A 26,089-nucleotide genomic window follows, 5' to 3' on the forward strand; every position below is an offset into this window, starting at 1 on the left:
TGGCATATATCATGTCCATTTACTTCCTAATTCTTCAGTGCATCTTTCCTAAAAACAGGGATATTCTCTAATGTAACTACCATGGAATTACTAAATTCAGGAAATTTAACATGAATATAATACTTTCAAAAATATACAGTCTATATTCAGTCTATATTCCAATTCTGTCAGTTGTTCCAATATAGTCCTATACTAGCATTTCCCCCTCCAGTTCAAAATCCAGTCCAACATTTCGTCATGGTGTCTCTTTGGTTTCCTTTAATCTGGAAGAAGTCTGTTTTTCTTTGTATTTTTATGACAATGACATATTTGAAGAACATGAGCCAGTTATTTTATATTATATTCATCTGTTGGGTTTTTGTGATGTTTCTTCATGATTCAGTTCAGATTTCCTCATGATTAGATGTCTGGCTAGAAAAGTACAAAAGAAAGGTCATGTCCTTCTCAGGGTATGGCATCTGGAGCCACATGATGTCCATCTGCTCCTCATTGGTCATGTTAATACTGATCACTGATTAAAGTGTTGTCTAGTTTCACCACAGCACAGTTCCTGTTTCCTGCTCACAAATGATAAGCAGTCTGAGAGGCGATGCATTAAGAACACGTGAATATCATGCTCCGATCCCACTCTCTCCCCAGGCTGAGCATCTACCTCGGTTCCTTTTTAAAGCACATTTCCCAAGGCTCATTTACATATATCCCAGGTAAACAGGAAAACTGGAGTGATTTTGCTGAGGCTGTCCCTTTGCTTGCACAATACCCCCATCAAACCTGTCTAGTTGGTACCACAATTGAAACCTATCTCAAAAGGCTATCTTCTCCCCTTTCCTTCTCTAGATTCAATGTCTTCCTCTTTAACCTCCAGGAGCACTTTGTACTTTTCCTGGGGCACATGCTAACTTCTACCTTGTCCTTGGAACTAATGGTGTACTTCTCTTATTCTAGTTACCAGACAGCAAGTGCCTTGAGGGCATAGACTGTGTCTTAATCATTTCTGCATCCTCTGCTGGGCCCAGAAGAGGCAATCAATGGGAGGCACGTGCTACGTGTTTATTCATGAAATGCATATTTACTTCTACTACTCACCTCTTCTGATGTGCTAGCTGAATACCTAATTGAGTATTTCAAGAACTCAGTTTCATCTGTTGAACATCTCTTCACCTCCTGTTTAACAACACATTGCTATTTTGCCCCTGAAGTAAGAATGTAAACCCTTCAGTGTCTGCCATTTCTGTATTCTTAGCTCAGGTGTTAACAAAAGTGCTGATGAGTGAATGATTTGCTCTCTTACCTTGTGGATGTGTGTTTCATGTTTCCATCTGAGTCTTACTAGGGCACTGGGCCAGCTTCTCATTTCTTTGACAAGAAGGTGTGATGAGGTCTGCTCTTCCTCTGAGGCCTTCTTCTAACAATCATTAAGGATAACTTCATGTGTATTGATAGGAGAACAGATCCCTACCTAAAGATTCCCCTGTGTACCCACTTTAGAAACTGACAGTATAACCTGTCAAAACCACAGGAGTTAGGAACCAAAGTAATTCATTTGTTCAGTAGGTCAATCAAATGTTATGGTACAACTAACTTGCAATTGTATTGGGAGAGGGTGTCCAGACAGATGACACTAGGTTGTTTGTTACTTTATATAGAAAATATTTAAAATACATAAAATCCAGCTTTTCTAAAGTGTGCTTTTAGGTGTTGTTTTTGAAATGGATGGAACCATGTAATTTTTTCATAGCGGGGGTTAGGGGGCTTTCCTTAGAATCTGAACTGGTCTGTTATTTTAAGAATAAATTTACAACTTTATAATAGTCTTAGAGTTCCAGAAAAGTAGCAAAGATAGCACAGGGAGCTCGCATATACTCCTTACCCAGCTTCCCCTATTGTTAACATCTTATATCACTATGTACAATTGTCACAAGTTAGAAATAAACATTGGTACATTATTATTAACTAAACTTAATACTTTATTCAGATTTCACCGGTTTTTTTCTAATGTCCTTTTATTTGTTCTGGGATCATCACATTACATTTAGTCATAGCCTCCTCTGGTGTGTGACAGTTTCTCAGACTTTCCTTGTCTTTGATGACCTTGGTAGTTTTCAAAGCACTAGTCAGGTTTTTTACAGAATGCCCCTCAATTTGGATTTCTTCAATGTTTTTCTTGTGGTTAGACAGAGGTCATGAGTTTTGCAGAGGAAGACCACAGAGGTGTAGTGCCATTTTCATTACATCGTATTAAGGTTACCTACTGTCAACATGACTCATCTTGTTGATGTTAACCTTGAGCACGTGGCCATAGTAGTCAGGTTTCTCCACTGTAAAGTTACTTTTCCTTCCTTTTCCATACTCTGCTCTTTGGAAGCCAGTCATTATGACCAGCCTACTCTAAAGGGGAGAGGGGATGGAAAGTTAAGTTCTACCTCTTGGAGGGGAGAGTATCTACATAAATTATTTGGAATTCTTCTGAAAGGGAGATTGGCCTCTTCTCATTTATTTAATCATTTATTAAATAAATTATTTAGTATGGACTCATGGATATTTATTTTATACTTTGGGTTATAATCCAATATTTTAAAATTTATTTTATTGTTTAAATTGTTTCAGCTTTGGCCTTTGGGAGTTCTTTTAGTTGGTTCTGTGTCCCTTTGATGTGTCCCATCATTTTGTTTTTTGAGCACTTCCTTGTTTTATAGATGGGGAAATTGAGGACAAAGTGAGGGGTGACGTTGACAGTGTCTCATAGCCTATCCATGGCTCTCCTGGGATAAGGCCAAAGCCCTTTTGCTGCACCATGTACCTCCTGGGATATGCTAGCTGCAAGGGTTGAAAGGCCATGTTGGGTTTTTTAACAAAGCATTCCAAAGCCTTGACCAATTATCCCTGCCGTTGCTCTTTCTGAATTGACACATTTTTATCCCTCACACTAGGCTCTTCAGAGTGAGAAATATTTTCTTGTCTTTTAACCAGGGAAGAAGATTATAGCAATTGTTTTTCTCTAAGTTGATCATTTCATCCATCAGCTCGGCCATCACTATGATTTGAGGGAGAGGCCAAAGAAGGGTGGAGAAGACATTTCGCAGTATGATAAATATCTGCCTTCTAAGGCCTTTCTGTCAATTCCTAAGAGATGTGTCACCAAGAAGCCTTGAAAGCTACATTTTGTCTACATAGACAAATGGTTATAATGGGCAGTTTCAAAAAACACTAAATTCCAGTGTGTGATTTCTTAAAGATATACACGTGAATTTAACAGATATTTACAGATGACCTTTTATGTACAAAAAGTGTTGCTGGGTTTTTTGGGGAAATAAAAATTAAGACATGATCCCTGATACATGTTTTCAAAGAGCTTATTACATAGTAGAGAAGGCAAATATATAAGCCTCTATAATAGAATAAAATAAGAGTCATAAAAATAAAACTATTGATGAAGTACTAGAAAAAGAACAATCAAGTTCAACTCAGAGGGTCAGGGAAGACTTTCCAAAAGATTTGAGCAGGTCTTTGAATGTTGGTCAGATTTCAATAACTATAGTTAGGAATGAAAGCTCTACAGGCCAAAGGAAGTACATGAGCAAACATGTGCATAAATGGTGATGGGGAAAGAAAAGGAAAATGCTTTAAGAAACATGTAGTAATAAGTTTTGGTCATATATGCAGGGCTGTGATTGCTAGGCTTGGGAGTCTGTTCCATTCAGTAAGCATGTGGGATCTATGACAGGCTACTGAACAGGGAAGTGTCATCATCTGAGATGTTTTTAGGAAGATGAACCTTGCAAGATTGAAGTGGGAAGAGACTGATGGTGCACAGACTAAAGAAGCTATTGTGGGACTTGCAACAAGAGCTGGTATTGGTCTGCACAGGAGGCTGGCAGTGGGAGTACAAGGAACATTGATGGACATTGTGGAAGTCATCTTTGGACCTGGTAGCAGGATGAAGGAAGGGGGTAAAAAAAGAAATTAAAGATGATTTCTGTGATTTGGAGCTTCAGTAACTTGGAAAATGGTAACATTATTACAGAAATAGGGAAGAGAGGGGGAGAGGCTGGGTTGAGATGGAACATGGGGTAGTTTCAAACTGTTGAGACCAAGAGGCCATCAAGGGAGAGAAGTACATTTGGGTCTAGGATTCTGGTGTGAGTGCAGCTTACAAATTTAGGTTTGGGAGTCATTAGCACAAGAAATAGGGAATAGGGTAGCTGTTTGTTATACTATCTCCCTGTTGTTTCTGTTCCCTCGGTAGGTTTCTTTATATGTTGTAGTAGTATTCAATTCACATAACAATACTATGAAACTGAGACCCAGAGAGGTTGATTGGCTTACTCATGTTCTCACTGTTCATCTATCTCATCACCTATTGAGGACTTAGTATGTGCTAGATCCTGTTCTAGTAAATAGCAAAACTTGGGGCAGATCTGTCTTCAAACTTGAAGTCTTACTACATTAGGAAATGAGACATAGGTTAGAATCATAAGTGAAAAAACATAGGATGAAAATAAGATGAAGATACAATCTGGGAAACACTAAGCTTTGGAGAGTTGGGGAAAGAAGAAAAAGACCCAGAAGAATACAAGTAAGGTGCAGGTAAAGGGAAGAAGAAAATCAGTGTAGCATCATGTCTCAGAAGAGGAGAGAAAGCTAGATCTAGAAGGAAGAAACATTTATCCAGCCACCAGTGTCAAATGCTGCAGAACAAGCAAGTCACTGAAAAACAGCAAAAGTCTCTTAATTTGGTTGTGAGTTCATTAGATGAGTTCCAAAAATATGAGAAAGTAGCATCAGCATAACAATATATGGTGTAGAAGCCAGATTTCATGGGATTAAGGAATACATGGGTGAAACAGTGGAGGCAATGGGCAGAGATAGTTTGGTAAACGAGGAAAGGGAGACATTGATCGACAAAGTGGCAAGGGTGGAGACCAAGGGGCTGGGTATTCTAGGGAGGTAGTGAATTATCTGATCATTGGATCAGGCTGGATTGGGAAGCAAATCAAGTTGAACTGAGATAGATTATGGGATTATGGGCTGTTATGAAGATCAAAGAATGGGAAAGTTGGGAAGATGGCAGATTATGGTCCTATAGAATGAATTGAATTTCAGATTCAGATCTTAGAAATGGGGCAGTAGATATGATAAAGCAGGCTAAGGTTTGACTATACTGAAAGGAGGCTTAGATAGAGGGAAGATAGAGTTTTTTGGGACTAGAGAGGAAGGAGGCCAGTGTCAGGATCACCAATAGGTATGGATCTTCCCAAAGATGATGGAGAGTTCCAGGTGCAGAGGAAGAGCCAAAGATATTGGTGGAGGACTGGATGTGGGGGAAGACATGGAGCCAGGTTCTAAAGCAATTGGGGAGGATCCTTCAGGTCTATGAACAGCCATGAGGAGGAATGGCAGATAATGGGGAAATCAGATGGTCTTCACCTGAAATGAGGAGAGGTTATTAAATAACGGTTTTGGAATATAGGACAATCAGTGTGAGAGGCGTGTGAAGAAAGGATAAAGAATGCTTCTTCACATTAGAAGAGAGATCTAGAAGTCACATTAAAGAAGTAGATTAAGTGAAATAAGATGGTCAATTGCTAGAGTCCATTTGGATGGGGGTGAAAATTTTGGGGACAGATGGAAGGAGAGGAGAAGGGATAACAGAAACAAACATTCGAGAGCAGGCTAGAGGAGAGGGAGAATTCTGAAAAAGTCTAATTGGACTGCTGGCTGGATTACAGGTCTGCGTGCGCCTTAAAGTGGTTTTAAAGCTAACTACCATAAGTAAGTATAGCTCAAGTGTGTCATACCATATAAATATTTTGGAATACAGAATGGAGCTGTTGTACAACTATGCCTGGAATGCTTACTTTGGATTGACTAATCAAATGATGAACCTGAGAAGGCCAGGAGAGTTCTTGTTGTCTCTCTCTCTTTTTTAATGGAACAGATGTCATCATATATTAACTTTGTTTTAAAAGTTGTAGTAGTTGTATAAATAATTATGTGCCCTGGAGGAATAATTCTCACACTTTTGGGGGGTAATTTTACTTTCTTTGAAATGTTATAGAATTTTTAAAAACAAATTCCCATTTGCTTGGGTAACTGCCATGCCATCTTTAAAAAGTGAAGAGAAGTTCTCCCAAATAAGCCAACTTTTAAAGTAAGTCCCCTTCTGAATTGCAGAGGCCTCCTGTAAGTGGACAGGGTGGTGTTCACAGAGTCGATACAACACAAGATCTGGCATGAGATGCCCTGCATGTAAGACCAGCCTTACCGTGTATTAAAGGAGTGACTTGGTGAAGCTACTTAACCTCCTTCAGCTTCAGTTTCTTCATTTGTAAAATGGGAATGAAAACAGCATCTTCCCCAGAGATTGCACATGAGGACAAAGTGAGGTAAGGTGTTTGAAATCATCAACTCTGAGGGCTGGGTGCTGGGAGCTCCTCATTGGGGAATTCATATATACATCAAAGGTTGAGAATGTATAGTCTAGGCTATGTGTACTTCTCATCTGAGTCTCTGGAATGTCCAATAGGTTCTATACCAAGAACAAAGCGACAATGCTTATTTAAAGGGAGAATCGGGGAAGTCTTGTGGGCCACTGAGGGAATAAACTCACTGTGGGGATTTTAAGTGAGTACTCTGTAGGCTGTGGCCCTTGAAACTCTGCTCCTGACTCTGCTTGAGCTGTGACAATCCACTGGCTGATTCTTCTTGAGAGACAACGCCAATTCCTCACCATTATGGAGAGTTTAACCCTGATTTAAGCCTCCAATTTTCCCGGCAGGAGCAGGGTTCAGGTTCTGTTTATAGCAGGTGTTTGGTCTAGAGTCTGGCTTCGCCTCTGAACTGCTGCTTTTACCCTGGGGATTGTAAAATCAGTTCTGAATCAGGTTCGGAAGACAGTTCCAGAGTAGCCATCTAACTCTTCCTTTAGGCCTTTCCTACTTCAAATCTACATTTGTCTGGGGGCTGTACTTTTCTAGATGTAGAAGTTGGGGAATTAGGAAATTAGCTTTAATTTAGCTGATTAGATTTCTGAGTAAGATTATTCTTTTTACAATATTATAGGACTGGATTAGTCCAAAGAATACCTAGACATTTTTTCAGCCATCAAAGGGTTACTCAGATCATACCTGTCTCCCCTCCCCTCCCCTCCCCTCCCCTCCCCTCCCCTCCCCTCCCCTCCCCTCCCCTCCCCTCCCCTCCCCTCCCCTCCCCTCCCCTCCCCTCCCCTCCCCTCCCCTCCCCTCCCCTCTCTCTTCCCCTCTCCTCCTCTCCTCCTCTCTCCCCTCTTCTCCTCTCTGCTCTTCCTTTTCTTTCTCCTCCCTCCCCTTCCTTTTCCTCATTTATTTATTATCTATCATCCATTTACCTATTCATCTGTAAGTCTGTCTATCCTTTCTATCATCTACCTACCTGTCACATATCTTTGTCTACCTATTTTTGTTTTCTTTCGGTAGGAATAAGAACAAAGGGTGATAAGGGAACAGTAGTTATCTGAAGTTTCAAATATCATTGGAGTTTGTTGGAAATGTTGCATGAAGGCAGATCAATCATGTATACATATTTTTTATCATTTATTAAAATAATGGTCAAGGAAGAAGGGGACCTTTCTGGACTCCAAAGAGACACAATTCAGGGTAATGTGAAAAAAACAGAGCAAAGGAAATTTGTTGGTTAAAGGCTGGAATGCCAGGTGTCAAGAAAACAATTATAATCTCCCTTATCTCCCCAGAAGACAATGGTCTAGTGGCTCCAACTCCTCACCTGGCCTCATTTTCCTGTTGCCACTAAAAGATCTGCCCTAAGACAGACTGTGGCCCTTTGGCCTGTACCTCTCACCTTTGGGAGCAGCCAACAGCCCCATGGGCACTCCAGCTGTGACAACACTGCAACAAAGGGAAAGACCAGGATGGCTCCTCCCTGAGCTCTTCTCTAAGCAAACCCTCACACCTCCCAGCTAAATACTCTGGATGATACTGGTTACTTGCCTTCCTCCACCTTTCCAGGACTATACTCAGCACACCCCACATTCCATTTACCTCAGTCAGCACTAGAAGCCCAAACCTCCCAGACCATTATCATATGTTGCTTATCTCAATACTGCTTTTTACCTCCCTTAATCTGACTCCATTTCCCTTGCTCCATTCCTCCACTACACTCTCTGGAATTCCTGGTTTGCCATCAGCAAACTCTCCTGTTTCACACTCTTCTCTGAATATTTGCTTCCCCTTCTTTCTCTAACTGAAACCTGGCTGTCCCTCTCAAGTGGAAGATGTCTCTTCTTTCACCCCTCATTTGCCTCAGGACCTGTAGGTAGGTAGAGTAGATCTTGGTTTCCAAATCTCTGAAATTTGGTAGATAGTCCTTGACTAGCCTCTCAGGGGTTCTCCAGAGAATCAAATGATGCACACTATAGGGTTTCTTCTGCTGTAAGGAATTACTCAGCTACCTTTTCATGTGTCACACTCCTGGGCTCTTCCGTGATGTGATGTCTTTGATACCCATGCCAGGAGCACCTTAAACTCACCTCCCTCACTGTTACCTCTTCTCCGTTGTCAGATCTATCCAACCTATTGTCTCTCAGCTGCTGCCATTCTTTGTGCTCCCCTGCAGGCATTGGAGTTACATGGTGCTTTAAACGGATGGACCATAAAGTCTTTGTTAAGTTGCCTGTATATCCTTCATGTCTGTACATATATCAGATTGTAAGCCCCCAGAGGAGCAGAGCCAAGTTTTAACTCACATTCATGGCTCTAAATTCAGTGCAGTGAGCAGATTGGTTTATCTTTGTCATGATGATGAAGAGGAGTTGGAAGATTTTTCTTCCATTATATCAAATGCAACTACTGAATTTTATAGGCTCCCTCTTAGAATTTTCTGGATGGTCTCCTCTTTTTCACATGCATACCTTATTCTCCCGAGTAAAACGCAGGGTAGAGAGGTAAATGGTCTGAAAACAAATGTACTGTAATACATTCACTTTGGCTACAAAAATAAAACAACTCAAACCTAGATTTTCTTGCAGTCTTTAAATCCAGATGGTAGTAAAATTTGACATTTCAATTCTGTTTGTGAAATTCATTTTGTTTTTAAATTGGGAAGAACCACGGAGCTAAAAATGGTCCGAAGTACTAGGAAGGCCTCATGAGACCTCTTTAGGAATGTTATTAATAAGGACTTGGAATTTTAAAAAGAATTTGGAGGCAGTGTAGATAGAGCTGCAGATAACTCCAGTGGGTATGAACCAAGGCCCCAATACCCAGAAGTGATGTGCTATCCCATACCTAACCTGAAAAAGGCAGAGGATTGGCTTGAACAATGAAAGGAAAGAGACATCTGGACAAAAATAGAGACTGTTTTGGTAGCCAAATTTAGTTAAATTTTTTATAGTTCTCATTTTTTTGTTTATAGCTCTCATTCCATAAGGTAGGTTATCATTCTCAGCAGTCTGTTCTGAAATTAAGAATCATATGTAAGGTCTTTTTTAAATTTTTTTTTTAATAAATAAACATCAATATTGTAAAGATTCAGTTTAATTAATTAAATTCAAAGTTTTGGCGTCCATAGTGTTCAAACCCAGATAAGAAGTCTCTCTCACAGAATACTTTATTGGCAAATTTTATTTCTGACTGGATCTGTTCTATATTTATTCCTGGAAGAAATCATAGAAACAAATTAGCATCTATATGTTATACACAGAGCATCAGTTAAGTTTCTTTGTTTGATAGTGAAGAAAGCTCAATCCAATTAGATTTAATAAAAAAGGGGGATTTACTGCCTTTAAAACCGGGAAGTTCAGTGGGGAGACTGGCTTAACTGTTGCTTAACACAGGTGCTTCAGAAACATCTTGAGGGCTGGGTCTCACCTCACTTCTCTCTCTTCCACATGCAGCCTTCATTCTTAGACAGAATCTCCCCTCCTGGCTGAAAGAAGGCTGCAGCCTCCCAAGACTTCACACTGCCAAGACTTCAAGACTGTTGGGGAGGAGGAGACCACTCATCCTCAGCACATCAACAAAAGCCCCAGGTCTGGTTCTCATTGGCTGATTTGGGTCATGTGCCCATCCTCAAATCAATCACTTTGTGTAAAAGGCTGATTAACTTTGTCCAGTCACGGCTCACATTAGATTTAAGCATGGGAATCAGCCATTCAAACCACATGGCTTGAAATGGGGTGGGAACATGGTTCCTTTAAGGAGACTCATGATGAATACTGAGGCCAAAACAATATATATATCAGCTATAAGTGATATTTAATTAAAATAGTTGACATTTTAATAGACTATTTACTATGTGCTAGGACATTGAGATGAATATGAAAGGTGTTCTCCTTTAGATTTCTTATGGGAAACCTCTTGATTTTTAAAGTTAATGCTGCTGTCAGAACTTTATGTTTCCTGGCTCTCATGTATTTAATTATGAGGGCCTGTGAAACCTGACTCCTTTGATATATTGTAGACAGATATAGTAATGAACTATTTTCTCACCTTTCTCTGAGGAAGCACACATTCTCTGGAGGTGGAGAGAACAGATTTCTACAAATACTCCCTTCCTTTAACTAACCACATTCTATGTATAGATTAAGATGAGAAAGTTATTTCTAGCACTGAGCTGAAGGAAATTCCTCTGTGTGTGCATTGCTAGTATATACATAAACTGTATATTTGTGTGTACAGTGACAATTAGTTTTCTCCACTGGCTCTGGTTCGGTTCTCCTTCCCTCTGATGATTTTGTCTCTGTTTCCTTCCACATCTCTACCCTCCTCCATAAATGTATAGTGCTTATGTGTGTGCACATATATGTACATGTGTACATACACAATTGATATGAAATATATTTATCAAATGATATGGCATATCCATCTGCCAATCAGAGTAGATGCTAGCTGTGAACAACCCATACAATTGTAGTGGGACATAAAGGCTGTGAAGAAGTAGATACTATGTCTTATATGAGGAAGCAGAGATTCAAAGGGTGAGGGAGCCAGTCAAGAGTGAGAGAAAATCAGAACTAGTTCAAGAGAGAAAGCGAGAGTGAGAGAGAGAAAGAAAGAAAAGTAAAGAGAGTATTTAGTATCCATATTGTCTCTGTGTTTGGTGGCTACCCATTCCCTTGAGGGCTGTCTCTTTTGTACCATGGTTCCTCTGAGATCCCTGTTTCCTTTATTGGTCCATTGATTCTTCCACTAAACCACCCTCTTCCCTTTAAAAGCTACCTTGAGCCACTCTGTTAGTAGAAACTAAAGCTAACTAACTAAAATGAATGGGCTCATACTATATATTGCATTTTGTAACTTGCTATAATAACTTTGTTATTCCCTTATCAATAGCAGACATCTTCCATGTCTGCAGATAGAACTCCATCATTACTCCTGAGGTACGAATCTATTACTGATCAACAGGCACACACACTTTAAAGGCCTTTGATACACACCAGAGCAAAAACATTTGTCATTAACAGTTTCATATGTTTGTTGAAAAATTAGCCATTAACCCGAGGACATAATCTATCTACAAAAAATCCATCTAAATGACTGATTATATGTGGGAGGCTGGCTGCCTTCCATAACTAGAAGCCAACAGCCCAGTTGTGACTGAGGTAGAGAGACTTGCTTCCCTTGGTTCAAATCAAACTTAGTGCTGAGTTCTTGGACTTAGTTTTGCCAACCACACTTTGGTTCTTTTTAACACTATGAAGTATAAGTGGTGAGAGATTAAAAGAGGAATGTTTATTTAGTTATTTTAGCATGATTGTGCTAGTGATAGTGCCACCCAAGAAAGTTTTCAAACACACATAAAGACCTTTAATGCAATCTCTAATGCTGAAGCTTTTAAGCTTTCTACAACAAAAGTTTTCTTGAGAGAGAGGAAAAAAGTGTGAGGGAGAGGGCACCAGCGATTTAGATATCTCAGTATCAGTATCACTGAAAAAGTCGTAAGTAGCTCTAGGTCTCTCAAAGATGCTGTCAGAATTGACCCAAAGTAATGCTCCTAAATTCTGTGTCCTTGGTGAAGGTGTCTCTCACCTTCTACTTCACTGAAGTGAAAATAAAGTGGAAGTTATCAAGTAAGCAAAGAAAATTGTATGAGTTTTGATAGCATATCATATTAAATGCTTTCTTATGATGGTATTACCTGGATTGCTTACATACACACTGGAAATCTTCATATTTTACACTGCACAGGAAGGTTCACTTGTAGTTGACAATAGATGGTGATTGTGGGTTCCTCAAAGGGGTGCTCAATAGGTGCTTGGTTACAAGAACAGCTATTTCTACAGAAAAGAAAATTCTGCTGACATTGTTTTGCTTTACAGCACTTTTCCTGCTATAGTGACCTGTAATAAAAGTTTTGGGCATTAGCTTCCTAGTCAAGAGTGAAAATATTTATAATAACATTGGTTCTATGAGAATATTAATGTTTACATTGATTTAAAATAAGTTCCAGGAACTTAATCCACCTAAATGAAAGAATTTCTCATCTCATAAGTATTTTCTCTTTTTGTATAAACTTATGGGAAATTTGGTCAAAAACATTAATACAGTTTAAAATTGCTTATGAATAGGATTCTTATTAATTAAGCTTGGACAGAAGAGTTGGAGCCAGAACTTGGAGGTTGGGACATGGCATTCAGGAATTTGTGATAAGGTGTGTGAAACCATATGAAGCTTTTGAGAATTGAACTAACCAGAAAAAGTCAAGAGTTTTGAAACTATAATCTGTACATTTTAGATTGAAAGAAGGTTGAGAGAGTAGTTCAAAAACTGGTTTAGGCCTGTGATGAAGAAGGCGTAGGCTAGTGTGCTGGCTCTGGAAGCAAACATAAAGGGGTAAAAGAGATAAAAGAGATATCTGAAAGGATATAGGATGCTGGATAACAAAGGGGCTGGGGAAGAAATGGTCAGAGGGACTGTGACTTCGTGCTTGAATGACTAAGAGTAATGGCTTTTCCACCACTGTATCTTCAGTGTCTAAATGAGTGCTTGGCACAGGGTAGGTGCTCAGTAAATGTTTGCTGGAAGAATGAAGGGCATATAAATATCCCCAAAGGAGATGAAGTTACCCATATGACTTTCTCAAATTAATTCTTCACTTGATATTTGTAAATCACCCACCTGAGACTCAGTGCAAATATTTACCAAACATATACTGTGAGCTTTTTCTCCCACCAGCAGAACTGATTTGGCAGATTTGTTTTGTAGTGTGTCCATCATGTTAGCTCTTCATCTTCCTCCAGGAGTGAATTTTGGCATCCCCAAAGGGTGATGCTCCTATGACTTCCTTCATCTTTGGAGAAAAAAATGATTTGCTGGTGGACCTGGTTACCAATTTACTTTCTCCATGAAGTTATGAAGAGAAACATGTTCCATTAGTATTTACTTGCTTTGTGTGGTGTGGGAAAGGGTTGCCTTGCAGAGAGGAAGACTAAGGGGCCAAGTTTATACCCATGAAATCCTTCATTAGGAAGGATTATGGCATTCAGGGATGGTTTAAAGTCCCTGTCGTTGAGGAACTTAAATAGGGGAATCCAAAAAAGTATGGTGGAAAGTATCTAAACAGGAATCAAAGAAAACTCACATGGGACCCTGGCCGGGTAGTTCAGTTGGTTAGAGCATCATCCCAATAAGCCAAGGTTGCAGGTTCGATCCCTGGTCAGGGTACATACAAGAATCAACCAATGAATGCATAAATAAGTGGAACAACAAATCCATGTTTCTGTCTCCTTCCCCCTTTTCCTCTCTAAAAAATAAAAAAAATCAATAAATAAAGAAAACTCACATGACAGCAGGAAGATAACAACTTTCATGGGTCTCATTTTCTTCATCTGTTAAAAAAGAGAGACTTGGGTTAGGTAATCTCTGAGATCCTTTCCAGCCCTAAAGTCTGTAATTCCTTTTTAGACTTTCAAGGCATTGATGAAAATATCATCTCTTCTTCATTGTGGCTCCCATTCAACTTCCTTCTGAGTACTTACCCTGTGTTCCAGTGTCCTCCCAGTACATGCTTTAAACCCTTACCAACCTTTTGACTGTGTTTCGTAGCTTGTTGTGATGGCAGCAACTCATCCTCATTTTGTTAATACTTAATAACTTATTCTAGAAAAGCCAGATAACTCAGCTGCTGTGTTTGAAACAAGTAGTTTGGTGAGATTGTAAAAGGTATGCAGAAATTTATTAGGAGCTGCCTCAGACACAAATCAGCCTGTCTGCCCTGTAGTTAGTGTCCATAACCCACATATTTACACTCCCACTGTATTTCCCCCTGAGCCACAGCATTCCAGGACTCAGTGGCTGTGTTGGCTCTTGCAATTCTAGTCCATCACCTGGAACCATCTTTCTTACCTAATGCCACATGGACACATAAAAGATTAAGCAGATTGCCTTGTTAGGTGGCATCTCCCGCTTGCTATTAGAAAAATTCTGAGCTCTCATATTTCTGATTCAGTAGATTTATTGACAGGGCACTGCCTATTCTGTTTTTAAAAGGCTACTACATAATTTTTCCTCTCTGAGGAAATTCCTAAATAAGTACATATAGGATTGTTGACCTCAGATTTCTATATATTTGTTAAATTTGAATGGTAGAGTTTAACAAGGAAGTCATTGCTTTAAGTTGACAATGTAAGTACTGGCTATAAATTATAGGTATAGATTCAACAGAGATGCAGAGCCTGAGTAAAACTTTTAACCTTTGCTTATAAATGCAATGATATTAACTCTCTTAAAAATGACACTTTTAAAAATGAGAACAGCACATATATATTTAGAGGTATCAACTACCCAAAGGGAAGTGTTACTCCTTTTTAGTTGGTGTCTTAAATGCTTGAATCACTGTCTGGAATTAGTAACTATCTAATCTGGGCATTTATGGAGTTCAAATGGGGACTCTTGTTAATGAGCCCTTTATTTAAAACAAAGACTAACCAAGACTTCCAAATTCACAACTTGTTTCTTAGGGGACTCATTTACCTCTTGATGTATTTCACATAGGGAAGTGGAAACTTGGAGAGTGCCTATTTTCATATACATGGCATGAACTTTTAAAATATATAGGTGAAAATAAGTCTCATTAAGACTAAATTCCTTAAAGAGTGCCTACTTGGGTAACACTGTAGTCAAATAGAGCCCACCCAGTCCAAGTGTCTGTGATTGGGATATATTTCACTACTGTCTAGTCCTATTCAAGTTTATATGCTACCAAGAGCTCCCCTTTCATGACCCTTTGGTCTTCTGGGTGTCATGGACTTATGACCATCCTAGAATGTTCTCTAAGCATGGTTCATATGGGATTCAGCAAGTTTTGGGACATTAGTGGATGTCCATCTTTCAGATTCTTCAAGGGCCATGCTTCAATGCCTTTGTCAATGGTACTCTTACTCTATAGCTCCTTACCTTGGCCAGTATGTAGTTTTCATTAGCATGGTATTGTGTGATTGATGGGTATTGGCTCTACTTCCATGTGGTTCCCTGGTATTATGTAGTTCCTTCAGGTTCATTCCTCTTGTTTATGTAAAAAAGTCACCCCCACCACCATTTTCCTCTCAACCCCAGTCCAAGGGATCCTCAGTTAACCTGGTAGAGGGAGAGAGAATAATTTGCCTTTCTCTATTCTCTCTCTAATCTATTATTGTGACATAAACTCCATGCCGTTTTCTTCATTTTTGCTGTAACTGTCCTAATTCTTTGTGACGCTATGTCTGTACCTCAGATTGACTAGGATAGGGTCCAAGTAAGTGCAGAATATAAAAAGAAGCCACAAATATTGATATTTGAAGATACCATTTTATTACGTATTTCATTATAACAATAACTGGTAGGATTTCTTACCTTGAAATTTTATGAGGATGCCAAAAGTAATTGTTGGAACAACTGAACCTAGATTGTCAAAAGATGATTGTAGAGGCTCTCCAGGGGTTCTGACATCACTAAGGGCCACAAGTTGTATGTTGTAGAGAAGAATTTTGGTGAGGATTCTGTTCTTCTTGCTCCACATGGCCTAGGGAAGTGTCTTCTAAACTCTGAATCCTATATTATTGAATCCAGTCTTTACTTGTGCGTTTGCTCTAAGTATAGTTTTAGCACTGAGCGTTTATCAACTGGTGTCAATGGGATGCTTTGCCGCTCTCTGTAATATTCTACCAGAACTGGCAAGTGATGTGCACCACCTGAGTTCTCTTTCTAGTGGCCTTGGTCTCAGTGTCTGTGTCCTCCTTAGCAGATGAATTCTTTTTTAGGGATCAGATCTTTTTAGAGCGAAGTTCTAGAGCTTTTGTTTTTGATGTCAGTCTCTTCTTTCTTGGAGTTCCCCATGTGGGCAGTACCAAATGACATCTTGAGTAGCAACTTTAAACATCTTTTAGGCCACAACAGCTTGGCACATTAGTGTTTCATCACTTCATTCCCAACTCTCCCATTTTCTTTATTTTGCAAGGTTTGGTTTCAGTTGGGGCTGAGAAGTTCATAATTTTGGCTACATCTGGATATTTTTCATTTTAGATGTTATTTCCTATTATGAAATGTGAGAGCTTAGCTTTCTTTCACTCTTCCCTGCACCTATCACATATTTGTATATTTTCTTTCTTTCTAATATAGACATATAGTTATTTTAGTAGCATCAGAATCCAATGGTTACATTATTATGATTATGTAAATATTATTCCCATTTATCTGAGCCATGATAACACTTACTTTCCTATATAACTTTTTGTTTTCCTTAGAATGTATAATTTCCATGTTTATAAGTTTGTTGAGCTTTTTCCGTGCTTATACCAGGAGTCAACAAACGGTGGCTGTTGGGCCAAATGCAGCCTGCTACCTGTTTTTATAAGTAAATTTCATTGAAACACAGGACACCCATTTGTTTACATATTGTTTATGTCTGCTTTCAACTTATAGCAGCAGAGTTAACACAGCTATCAGTCCAGTGTCACCCTTTTTCATCTGTCTGGGGATTCACTTTATTCTCTTCTGTGTTGGATCCTTTGTTAAGAAAGGATCTCATATCTTATTTTTTCTAAAAATACTCTTTTGCTCTTTCATTTTAGTGAAACACAATCTCATGCTTCCCGAAAAAGGGTGTGTGAGAAGTCATTTTCTGGAGACCTTGCATGTCTGAAGATGCTTTTTATCTTACCTTCATATTTGACTAATAGTTTGACTAGGTATGAAATTCTAGATTGGAGATAATTTTCTTCTGATTTTGAAGCCATTGTGTCTTAATCTTCTAGCTTCCTGTATTGTTGTAAGATGTCTAAAGCTATTCTCATTCTGTATTTTTCATATGTGACCTAAAATAAAATCTCTTCAGAGCTCATTTCTCAGTGTTGTGACATTTCATAATGATGTGCCTTGGTGTGGACCTATTATCATCAATTAGGCCAGGCATTACTTGAGCCCTTTTAATCTGGACATTCATGTTCTTCAGTGTGAGGTGTTCTTGAATTATGTAATCGTTTTCCTGTAGCAACATACTTGAAGGAAGAGATTCTTAACCAGATGAGTGTATAAAATTACTTGGGAGCATTTTTAAGATACACATGCCCAGGTTTCAGCCCTAGAATTCTGAATCTGAATGATATATCTGGGATATGGCTATCAGTATGTGTATTTTGAAAAAGCTCTTTGGGTAATACTAAGAAGCACCTCTGGATAAGAGCCATTATTTTACCAACTTTTAGAGTGTGGTCTAAGGAGTGTGACATCATGGAGCAAAACTGTGGAAAAAATAGTCTTTGAAATCAAACTTGGGTCCAATGACTCCTACCCAATCATCACTTATAGTTGCTGTGTGATCTTGGGCAACTATTAAATGGGATTGATGATCATGATGATGATGATGATGATAAACTAGCTTAAGTTTTTGTGAGGTTAAATATAAAGATACCTACTAAACTACCTAGAAACATAAGTCCTAGATTTTCTCTCCCCAATCCCTATATATGACATGAAGAAAATAGATCAAGGTTAGAACTGTTTCTTGGAACATGCAAACCATAGTTGGTATTGTATCAGAGGGCAGTGAGCAACAGAGAAGCAGTTCATACTTCACATTCTCACAGCATTTGGAAGCTTGATTTATACTATATTGACTCATACATGTTTAGATCTTACATCACTCTCTAATTGCTCTTATATAGTTCTGATGGACATTTTGCCTTCCCAGTCAGATGGCAAACTACACAAAGGTAGGGATGCCATCCATGAACTCTGTGTCATCCATAGTGCCAGGTACAGGGTTCTGTGTATCAAACATTTCTTTCTTAGTGGTAACAGCCTACAATGAGACACTTACCCACTCTTCTGATTGATTGAGGAGACAGAACATGAATAAAACAGAGCTTAAGAGTTTAGGAAAATGCGATTACCAACTCAAATATCCAGCGTGATGTTTCTTAGCAGTTGTCTGGATGACATGATGATACTGATTTATTGGTGCTTTACATTAAATAACACTTAGGAAGACAAAAACAGTAAGTTTTTTTATCTGTACTTACTGTTGACTCTGGTTGACTATTCATCCCTCTACTGTTCCTAGGTGGCATTATTGGCATACATAAAATTGTAATATGTAAAACACGCATGGTTTCCATTTTATTCATAAGATCCTTCAGGGCAAGAACCTTGCCCTAATAACTTTCATATTTCCTACTTCCAATGCCTAGAATCATGCCTAGCATATAATAAGCACTCAGCATAAATTTTATTGATGAATCTTCATATTTATACATAATGCTGAGTAATGATATAGGCCAGTAATTGTTTGGAATACTGAGTTTATTGGTTTTCAAAACAGAACAGTAGTTTTTGTCAGACTTTGTAGAGTTTGTGTTCTTTTAGGTATTTTACTGTAGATATCTGTAATCATCTTACATTACCAAAGTTATGAATTTAGAGTTTATGTTATTTGACTTTGCAGCATTCTGACTTTTCAATTTGATATAACAAATATTCACCAAACCTCTTCTATTTTCTTTCTTTTTAAAAAATATATCTTTATTGATTTCAGAGAGAGGAAGGGAGAGGGGGAGAAATGTCATTGACGAGACAGTCATTGATCGACTGCCTCCTGCACGCCCCCAACTGGGGATCGAGTGCACAACCCGGGCATGTGCCCTGACCAGAAATAGAACTTTGATCTCCTGGATCATAGGTTGATGCTCAACTGCTGAGCCATGCCGGCTGGACAAACCTCTTCTATTTTCAAGATTCTTTGAAATTCTACTGCAATGGTAAATTTATTTTAAAATAGAACAGTTAAGTTAAGGCTGACATTTGATAATTCAAGAAACTTACAGATGCTTGCATTGATAAGTATTCTTTAATCAAAAGTATTTTTTACTGTGGAATATCTCAGAATTGCATCATATCTTTAAAAATTATTTAGTTGCAAGTGATTTTTTACTGTGGTAAAATTCACATAGTATAAAGTCACCCATTTGAACCATTTAGGACATTTAAGAAAATGTCCTAAATTCAGTGCCATTTAGGACATTCACAATGTCATGAAGCTATCACCACTATCCAGCTCCAGACATTTTCATCACCCCAAAAGGAAACAGGATATATTGAACAATCACTCCCATTCTCCCCGCCCCACTGCCCTCAGCAACCACTACTCTGTGTTCTGTCTCTATAAATTTGCCTATTCTAAATAGTTCATATCAGTGCAATTATACAATATGTGGCCTTTTGTGTCGGGCTTTTTTACCTTTGCATAATGTCTTCTAGGCTCATCAGTGTTGTTCCTTTATAAGGCTGAATCATATTCCATTGTGTGTATATACTGTATGTTGTTTATCCACTCATCTGTCCATGGGCATTTGCATTTTTTGCATCCTTTGTTGTGAATAGCGGTGCTATGAACATTCGTGTATAAGTATGTGTTTGAGCCTTTGATTTTCATTCTTTTGGATATATACAAGGGAGTGAAACCGTTGGGTTATGTGGTAATTCTGCCTGACTTATTGAGGAACTGCCAAAAATGATCACCATTTTTCATTCCCATGAGCAATGTATGAGAATTCCAATTTCTTCATATCCTTGTTAACATTTGCTACTTTCTTTTTAAAAAAATTTTAGCTACCCTACAAATGATTTTAAACTTTATTGCAAATTCTTATCCCTCCATGGAGCATATTTATAACTTTGCATTGTTTATCTCTGGAACAGTTCTGAGTTTTGGTCCAGTGCTGCATTAAGGACACTTGTCCTTTGGGCAGAAGGAGTGTGGTGCTCTGTGCAATTTCCTGGCTAGTGCTAACAGTGCTCCCCGACCGCCCAGCACTCTGTTGCTTGGGTGTCTGGGAGTATCAGACTTGGTGTGTTACTGTTGATTACTATGGACAGTTTTCATCTTTGTAGAGAAGATTTATAGGTTTACGGCTAGAATGAAGATATTTTTACCATGTCGAAATAACTCTAAGCCAACAAATACAAGACGAGTAATCATTCTTACTGTTTTGATGTCAAAAAGAGTACATTTATAATAACTCCACTCTTCTGCTAAAAAGAAGCAATGTCTTTCTCTGTTAGAAAATTATTTTAGACTGCAGTATTTTGGAAAGTTGAAGAGTTTTACTGTCTGTTTTATGACAGCATTTTCTTCTTTGAGAGAAATTTACATAATAAGATGTATAAGGAACTGTATAAAGCAAACAGTGTTTAAATATCTTGTTATGTATAGGCTTGACTTCATGACCTGAACTGTTGAATAGGTATACAAAAGAGGTTTTTTAGTTCACCTAGGGGTAGAGTAGGGCTACACTAATGATGCCACATTATCAGTTGTTACAGGTTGCTTTCAGAATCCAGAGAAGGTCTTTGAGTTAAGTACAAAGGTTCAGAGATAAATATAGAGGGACAATGGTCTATTCTTTTCATTAGAAACAGTCTCCCTCAGGATGTGAGTTAGGTTCTTAGGCCATGCAGTTAAACATGCACCACACACACAAACACACACACACACACAATTTATTGATTGATTAGGGGTGGGGGTTAAGTATTAGGCTGCTTTTAACTTTCTCATGTACTTCCCCAAAGAAGCCCATTAGGTAGAAACACAAATGTATGGAAACCATTTTAACACTATCTGATACTGTATTATTTGGAAGGAGAACTTAGCTCTGTCAGAAGGGAAACATTTATTACTAGTATAAAGCATCTCAAAAGATGTCAGACAGCCTTCAAAGTGCTAATAGCTAACCTAACTGGGACAGAAACTGTCAAAGAAGAGAATAAAAGGCAAAGTAAAGCCAGTATCTATAGTTTTTAGCATATAAACATAGGACTTTGAGAAGCGCTATTGTACAATGACATTCATAGTAGGCTTTACAAAACTGTTTTTAGAATTAATTTGAATAATGTGGGAAAGAGAAAATGCTATGAACTAAACTGAAATAAAATATTTAACTGAAAGGACCAGATAATCCAAAGGGGAATTTTATTGTTGCTATCCCCAAAGGAGCTCAATTTTTCTATTTACCTGTAGTTCAAGATGTCTCTTTAGTGCCTTTTACGTGCCAGGCACGGAGATGAAACAAGGATGTGAGATGAAGAGTAGACAGGGAATGGGAGGAATGTAAACAAAGATGTGCAGTCAGAAGTATGTACAAAGGTTAGGAGCAGGCAGGGGAAGAGAGAGGAGGAGCACATTAACTGTCAATGATGGCATAGCAGGAGAAATCAGCAAAGGAAATGACTCACTGAGCTCAGTTTTGGAGGTAGATGCAGGCTTATCAGGAAGGCAGTGCACAAGGAAATTCTCTCGGCAGCCAGGGGAAAGCATGGGAATCGACACATTCAGCTAGCTTCCAGGTGATTTCCTTGCATCCTGCAGTTTCAAGCTCACTGCTACCTGGGATGGGCTTGAAGGAGTGAGACAGAATTCAGGGAGATCATCTCCCAGGTGATGTGATTTTCCAGATGAGAAAGTTTGAGGCAGGGACAATAGGAATAGAAGGATGAAGGGAAGATGGTGGACTTGATAGAGACATTTTGAAGATAAAATCAAATGCAGTTGGTGATTAGACTGACTGAAGAGGAGGGCTTCAAGCCAGGTTTCTGGCTTAATTGGGTCATACGTCAATAGTTATTATTAATGTTCTAATAAATTATATTTTTTCTTTAAATATATGATTTAAAAATTGTATGCATCCTTAAATTTGATTTATTGTTTCCTTTTGGGGCCAATTCATTGTTTGTTGTTGTTGAGTTTTATGGTAGAAATAAACGGAAAAATATGTCAATTTATTGAACTCCATTACAGTCAACTTGTCAGGAAAATGTTTATTTATTTAGTTGTATTTCCCAAAGTACCTATTTGCCTCTATGAATTAAATGAACAAGCAGCTTTATTTCTGATATTTCTGAGAGAGCTTATAACTTGCATAATGTAAGGGTCTAATTTATCACACAACCAGTCTTCAGAAGTGTGAGCAATGAGCTGGAGAGACAGTGAGGTTTAGTAGACAGATCTTTGAAATTAGGCAAAACCGAGCAAAATTGTCAAGGATGTACATTTGTCTCTGTCACTGTCTCTTCCTATCTGGTCCTGTACTGATGAAGAGACTCCTTACATACTACTTGTATCTGTTGTTGTTACTAACTCTCGTTAGTAAATGTGCTGACAGATAAGAACCAAAGCTGTCATTCTTTAGGAGTGTGGTGGGGATGGTAGACTTCACCCATCTCTCTGCTTCCCTGCATTTCCCAGCCTCCTATTTGGGTAGGTTGGCCAGTAGACTGGATGGAAAGGATGTATTCCACTTGCTGGCTGCATGATCTGCATGCTGTGAATCTAAAACATCCTACGCCATCTCCCATGCTTTCCTTATCTCATCCCTGGTCCCCTTATAGGACTCCAAACCTCTGCATCAGACTTTGCGTGAGCAAGACATACTTTTGTTATGTCAGGTCACTGAAACTCCAGTTTATTCTGTAGCATTGCCTACTCTGATCAATGCTTAAGTTATTTTTAATTTCAGAGGTGACTATTAAGGGCTATTTAAGTCACAAATTAATGAAGCTAATGGGATAAAAGGGGACTCTTGGTACAGCCTTAAGTCACATCATGAAGACTACCCTCTTTGAGGCCTAAGGGTATTGTATTGACATCAGAACTTATGTCTTACTCATTCAGTCCTGCTCCCATGATGTTTTTACTTTTCTTGATTTGCAAACTGGGGTGATTAATATCCATGTAATAGAATTATTGTGGGGATTAAAAGAGATGCTATATGTAAAATGTCTAGACCAGCGCCTAGCACATAGCAGGTGCCAGAGCCATCCTGGAGAGCATCAGAGATGTGATCCCATAATTAACTTTGTATACTTCTGATGTGATTCACAGATGAGTGTTATTTATATTAGTGACACCTAGTAGTTTTAAAATTCTTACTTAAAAATTGAACTCTCTATTTTCCAGTGTCACAGGGCTCTGACTGCCCTGCATGAATAAGTGCCCAATAAGTGGTAGCTTTTGTTATTTTCCTGTTGCTGTTTAAAAGGGGGTGAGGGTGACATTGTCTTTGTGAGGACTGGTTATTCTTCTGGCCCAGAAAGGCTGACTCTCTGGCCTAGGCTGCTTGCTGCGCAATGGTGTGCAACTGATTGGACTGCTGCCAGTTGAACTGATTTGTTCTAAAGGCCAGAAAAACTGGACTGAGCATAGTAACTACATGTTTAATTATGTTTATCCTTGGAGTGTTTCTTTCTGTAAACAATAGCTGGAAGAGTGTTGAATGGGAGTCGGTGGTAGTTTTGAAAAGACCTGGATCCAGACCTCCATAGTTCCCAGCTTTACTATTATGTGACAGCAAAAACTGACTTAACTTTCCCAGCTTCATATCCTCACCTTTGACATGAGAACTTGGGCCAGAGGACCTTCAAGGATGCTTTCTCTAATCTATTATAAGCCAAACATTTAAGTTCCACATGGCTCAGTGTCCGTGTAAGAATGAATTCAAAGAAATTGTGTGGTACATAAGAAGTAATTAGAGTTCTTAAAATATTATTTCAGTTTTTCAATAAATTGCCAAACTGGGGTTTGCTTTTTTCTTTTAAAAGAGAAAAACACCTTTATTGAGATACATCTCACATATCAGACAATGTACCCATTTAAAGCCTACAATTCAATAGACTTTAGTATGGAGTATGCATTCTTAATACACAAAAAGCATCTTAAAATCTCCATACTGTCACTCTCGTCCCCTTCCACATGGACGAAGTGCTCCCCAAAGCTCTGAATCTCCGACTGACACCTCCCAATATCAAAAACCTCCCTGGCATCCACTTTACGTGATTCTCCTTCCTTCTCTTGCCAGCTCTCTCAGCTCTTTAATATATAATCAACTGGGACTTTTTCTATTTTCTATCTGCTCATTATTCAGATTCTGAGCAGAGTCCAAGAGCAACCTGGACAGGTGAGAAAATTTTCTGTTTTGACATAAAGTGGGGACCTGGGGCCTGGAGGGAAGACTGTGGACTCTTCCACGTACCTGTCATTCCTGTTTTCCTGTGGCCACACCGTGGCTCCTCCTCCTACCTGCTCCTCTCTGCACTCCCAGGCAGCTCCGCCATCACGCACACCTGGAAGTGCAGTCCTGTTTCTGCGGGAGGCCTAGGGCTTCAGGGGACAAGCTGTTGAATCGCTTCCTCACAGACTGACGCAGACTCCACTTGTCCCATTTGTGCTGTGAAATTGTAAGGCTGAACTCCCATTGTTTTTCACTTCTACCTAAGGGGAGTAGACCTCTTGATAGCATCTCTGGGATGGTGTGGGTGTGTCCCTGCAGTGACAGGCCTGCCCTTGTCTGCTGCAGCAGGCCCTTGCCTGATAAGGCCACACCAGGCCTCTCGGCTCCCCAGGAAGTCATCTCTGTGCAGTGTGAAGATTTCACTGTGACCCAGTTTGATCCGTGTGCTGTTTTACTGAATTTAATAGTAATGAAAAATCAATGAAAGAATAAGTATTTATTAAGCACCTGCTGTGTTCAAACTGTACCTTAAGTATTCTGTGTAATACATGGTCCCTAGCCTCATGGGTTTTTAAAATAGAGAAGTATTATATAAGCACACTGAACATTATCATAGTAGACCTAAAAAGAAGCTTGTCTTTTTGGACAAACTGGAATTCTTTTTTTTTTTTTTAATGGAAAAATATTTTTGTAATTGATTGATATTGGATAAGTAATAAATAATACATTTTTATTGTAAAAAAATTTTTTTGTAATACATAGAAGTATGAAGGAGAAAGTATGAAGGAGAAATTTGGCTTCTTGGAAACCTTTAGAGGTTTTTTTAAGATTTGTAAATTTTAAAAATTATTATTTTAAATATTTTTATTGATTTTCAGAGAGAGAGGAACGGAGAGGGAGAGAAAGAAACATTGATGCAAGAGCAAGGCATCAATCGGCTGCCTCCTGCATGCCCCCTACCAGGGATCGAGCCAGTAACCCAGGCATGTGCCCTGACCAGTAATCGAACTGGCAACTTTGGGTGCATGGAACGATGCCCAACTAAGAACTGAGCCACTCCAGCCAGGGTAAGAAACCATTAGAATTTTGATGAACATCCTTCTAGTCATCTTGCTGTGCATATACATACACATATATTATACATACATAATTTTACATAAATGGATTTATAATATACTCACTAATTGTAACCTGCTTTTTTTCACTCAGAATTATGTCAGAAACTGGTTTATCAGTAGATGTAGATGGGCATCATTTTGTTTAATTATAACAGAGTATGCAATTGTATCACTATACTTCAACTAATCCCTTGTTAAGGGAAATTTAAATTATTTTCGATTCTTTAAAATATTATAAACAATTATTGCATATGTGTCCAATTATGCTCTTACTATAAGTTCCCTGGAGGTGGAATTGCTGGGTCAAACGATATTAGCATGTAAGCTTTTTTTTTTTTTTTTTTTTAAAAAGTCTTTATTGATTTCAGAGAGGGGAAGGGAGAGGGAGGAGAGATAGAAACATTAGTGATGAGAGTCATTGATCGACTGCCTCCTGCATGCGCCCCATCGGGCACAACCTGGGCATGTGCCCTGACTGGGAATCGAACCAAGATCTCCTGGA

General features: G+C 38.8%; 1 long non-coding RNA gene across 1 annotated transcript in view; it reads left to right on the forward strand.

Annotated features, from left to right (window-relative positions):
• The first annotated feature begins 6,174 nt into the window (after positions 1-6,174).
• The window catches only part of LOC308556945, a 117,832-nt gene continuing 97,917 nt past the window's right edge, over positions 6,175-26,089 (forward strand). Inside the window, exons 1-2 of the long non-coding RNA XR_013998776.1 lie at positions 6,175-6,386; positions 9,890-10,024. This is a non-coding gene — a long non-coding RNA (uncharacterized lncRNA). The remainder of the gene's footprint in view (positions 6,387-9,889; positions 10,025-26,089) is intronic.

This window comes from Miniopterus schreibersii, assembly GCF_964146895.1.
Source record: "Miniopterus schreibersii genome assembly, chromosome: 4".
Taxonomy (NCBI): domain Eukaryota; kingdom Metazoa; phylum Chordata; class Mammalia; order Chiroptera; family Miniopteridae; genus Miniopterus; species Miniopterus schreibersii.